Source organism: Jaculus jaculus, chromosome 1 (assembly GCF_020740685.1).
Source record: "Jaculus jaculus isolate mJacJac1 chromosome 1, mJacJac1.mat.Y.cur, whole genome shotgun sequence".
Classification (NCBI taxonomy): Eukaryota; Metazoa; Chordata; class Mammalia; order Rodentia; family Dipodidae; genus Jaculus; species Jaculus jaculus.
In genome coordinates this window covers 243,734,864-243,738,745 of record NC_059102.1, presented here as the reverse complement: position 1 = coordinate 243,738,745, position 3,882 = coordinate 243,734,864, and the positions used below count along the sequence as shown (strand labels likewise).

Genomic DNA, 3,882 nt, shown 5'->3' with positions numbered 1-3,882 from the left:
CTTTAATCTCAGCACTCAAGAAGCAGAGGTAGGAGCATCATCATGAGCTCAAGGCCACTCTGATAGTAATGTCTATGTATATTTTACTACAACTTTATTTTAAAGATGTATTTTTTAATTTATTTATTAGAGAGTGAGAGATAGAGAGAGAGAATGGGCATGTCAGGGCCTCTAGCTACTACAAATGAACTCCAGATGCATGCGCCACCACGTGTCTCTGGTTTATGTGGGACCTGGAGAACGGAGCCTGGGTCCTTAGACTTCACAGGCATGCACCTTAACCGCTAAGCAATCTCTCTAGTCCCTATTTTACTACAACTTTAGAAAAGTTAGGCACGGTGGTGCAAGCCTGTCTTCCCAGCACTTGGGAGGGTGAGGCAGGGCTCCATATGTAGTGAGACTGTCTAAAACAAACAAAAAGCCCAGGTGATAAACTTAATATTTTGCTGGTCAAGGTGGCGCAACGCCTTTAATCCCAGCACTTGGGAGGCAGAGGTAGGAGGATCACAGTGAGTTCAAGGCCACCCTGAGACTATATAGTGAATTCCAGGTCAGCCTGGGCCAGAGTGAGACCTTGCCTTGACAGCTGGAAAAGCTCACTTATGAGTACGGTGACTCCCAGCTCCCAGAAACTCAGGAGGCTGGGAAAGGAGGACGCTTGAGCTCATCAGCCTGAGGCCAGCCTGGGCAACATAGTGAGATTCTGTGTCACTATGCTCAAGCACGAAGATCTGAGGGGGCCAGAAACAGCTGGGCGTGGCCTGTAGCCCCAGTCCCTCAAAGAGGAGCAGAGACGGGGGAGCTGCCTGGGCTCCCAAAATCAGCTCCATTACCTGTAGGAGTCCCCAGACCCTGGCTCAAGCAGCAGTAATGGAAGAGGGGTGGAGCGGGACACTTGCCGGTCTGCTCTGGGACCCCAGGCAAGTGCGTGGAGCATCACAAGGACACACACATGTGCGTACACCACACACACACGTTACATACACACAAGCAAAAATCAAATGAGGTGGGCTGGAGAAATGGTTTAGCGGTTAAGGCGTTTGCCTTAAGCCAAAGGACCCAGGTACGATTCCCCAGGACACACATAAGCCAGCTGTACATGCATCTGGAGTTCGTTTGCAGTGCCTAGAGGCTCTGGCACGCCCATTCCTTCTCTGTCTGTCTCTCTTCTATCTCTCTCTCTCTCTCTGCTTGCAAATAAATAAATAAATTTTTTAAAAATAAGCATTTAAAAAATCAAGTAAGCTCTTTCTGTTCCCAGCGCAGCCATGGCTCCTGGTCCCAAGAAGCACCTGAAGAGAGTAGCAGCTCCAAAACATTGGATGCTGGATAAATTGACTGGCGTATTTGCTTCTCGTCCATCCACTGGGCTCCACAAACTGAGAGAATGTCTGCCTCTGATCATTTTCTTAAGGAACAGACTTAAGTATGCCCTAACCGGAGATGAAGTAAAGAAAATTTGCATGCAGCGCTTCATTAAGATTGACGGCAAAGTCAGGACTGACATAACTTACCCATGTCATCAGCATTGATATGACTGGAGAGAATTTCCATCTGATCTATGATACAAAGGGTTGCTTTGCTGTTCATCATATTACTCCTGAGGAGTATAAGTTGTGCAAAGTGAGGAAAATCTTTGTGGGCACAAAAGGAATCCCTCATCTGGTGACCCATGATGCCCGATCCCCTCATTAAAGTGAATGACACCATTCAGATTGATTTGGAAACTGGCAAGATAACTGACTTCATCAAGTTTAACACTGGTAACCTTTGTTTGGTGACTGGAGGTGCTAACCTGGGGAGAATTGGTGTGATCACTAACAGAGAAAGACATCCTGGCTCTTTTGATGTGGTTCATGTGAAAGATGCCAATGGCAACAGCTTTGCTACCCGGCTTTCCAACATCTTCGTTATTGGCAAAGGCAACAAAGCATGGATTTCTCTTCCCAGAGGAAAAGGAATCCGCCTCACCATTGCTGAAGAGAGGGACAAGAGGCTAGCAGCTAAACAGAGCAGTGGGTGAAATGGTCTCTAGGAGACATGTTGGAGATGCCTACAGTCTTTAACATCTCTGGGTGACATGCTGGATAGGCGTTTTTACTTCAAATTAAACAGCATAATTACTCTTAGAAAAAATCAAATAAGATAAAACAATTAAAACTCCTCTTTTATGGTGCTGGTAAGATGGCTTGGCAGTTAAAGGCACTTGTTTGCAAACACTGCTGGCCCAGGTTCAATTCTCTAGCACCACATAAAGCTAGACCCAAAGTGCTGCATGTGTATGGAGTTTGTTTGCACTAGCAAAAGACCTTGGTATGCCAACACACACACCACACACACGTACTTTAAAAGTTAAATTTTAAAAATTCCTGTTAGGGCAGCAGAGGTGGCTTAGTGGTTAAGGCGTTTGCCTACAAAACCAAAGGAACTCGGTTCGATTCCCCAGAACCCACGTTAGCCAGATGCACAAGGGGCACAAATGTCTGGAGTTCGTTTGCAGTGGCTGGAGGCCCTGGCATGCCCATTTTCTCTCTCCCCTTCTCTCTGCCTCTTTCTCTCTCTCAAAAATAAATAAATAAAACAAAAAGCCTTTAAAAATAAATAAAATGCAAATGTAATCAGCCAAGCAGAAAATTAAAAATATAAAATTATATTTAAAGAATCCCGTTAGTCAGGTATAGTAGTACCTAATGCCTTTCATCCCAACATTTGAGAGGCTCACCATAAATTCAAGGTAAGCTTGGGCTACAAAGTGAGTTCCAGGTCAGCCTGGGCTAGAGTGAGACTCTGCCTCAAAACAAACAAAACCTCCCCCTTTTACTGAAATATAATTCAAAAGGAATCTTTATAGTTCTTAGTTCTATGTCTTGTTGAGGATTTGATAGACTACCTTTTTTTTTTTTTTTTTTTTTTTTTTTTTTTTTTTTTGATTTTGTGTATGTGTGTTTAGACAGGGTCTCACTATATAGCCCAGGTTGCTCTCAAACTCAAGGTTCTCCTCCCTCAGCATCCAGAGTACTGGGATTACAGTGTGCACTACTATACCTGGCTTTCACTTTCCAGTACTACATTGTTTGGAAGACATTGCCTTTCTTTCTTTCTTTTTTTTTTTTTTTTCCCAAGGTAGGGTCTCACTCTAGCCTAGGCTGATATGGAATTCACTATGTAGTCTCAGGGTGGTCTTGAACTCACAATGCTCCTCCTACCTCTGCCTTCTGGGTTTGAGTGCTGGGATTAAAGGTGGGCACCACTTCCTCTGGCCCTTTTTTGGTCTTTTGAACAGCTTTGAACTTGTAGCTCCTCCTACCTCTGCCTCCTATGTCCTAGGATTATAGGCATTTGCCACCACAGTCAGTTGAAGATATTTTCCTTATTTATTTATTTATTTATTTTATTTTTCAAATATTTATTTATTTGCAAGCAGAGAGTGAGAGAGATAGAGAGAAGACAGGGACAGACAGACAGAGAATGGGCACACCAGGGCCTGTAGTCACTACAAGTGAACTCCAGAAGCATGTGCCCCTTGTGCAGTTGGCTTACATGGGTCCTGGGGAATCGAACCTGGGTCCTTTGGCTTTGCAGGCAAATGTCTTAACCACTAAGCCATCTCTCTAGCCTTGTTTATTTATTTATTTATTTGTTTTATTTATTTATTTTTTTTTTTCTGAGGTAGGGTCTTACTCTAACTCAAGCTGATCTAGAACTCAATCTGTTGTCCCAGGCTGGCCTTGAATTCACAGCTATCCTCCTACCCCTGCCTCTTCCTAAGTATTGAGATTAAAGGTATGCACCACCATGCCTGGCTAAGATATTTACTTTATAAATATCTTTCTTATACTTGTTTAAAAATTATTTATTTATTTATTTGCATGTGTGTAGGCT

At 43.5% G+C, this 3,882-nt stretch overlaps 1 pseudogene; it reads left to right on the top strand.

Moving 5' to 3' along the window:
* The first annotated feature begins 1,260 nt into the window (after positions 1 to 1,260).
* On the top strand, positions 1,261 to 2,129 carry LOC123455294 (annotated as a pseudogene).
* The last annotated feature ends 1,753 nt before the right edge of the window (positions 2,130 to 3,882 follow it).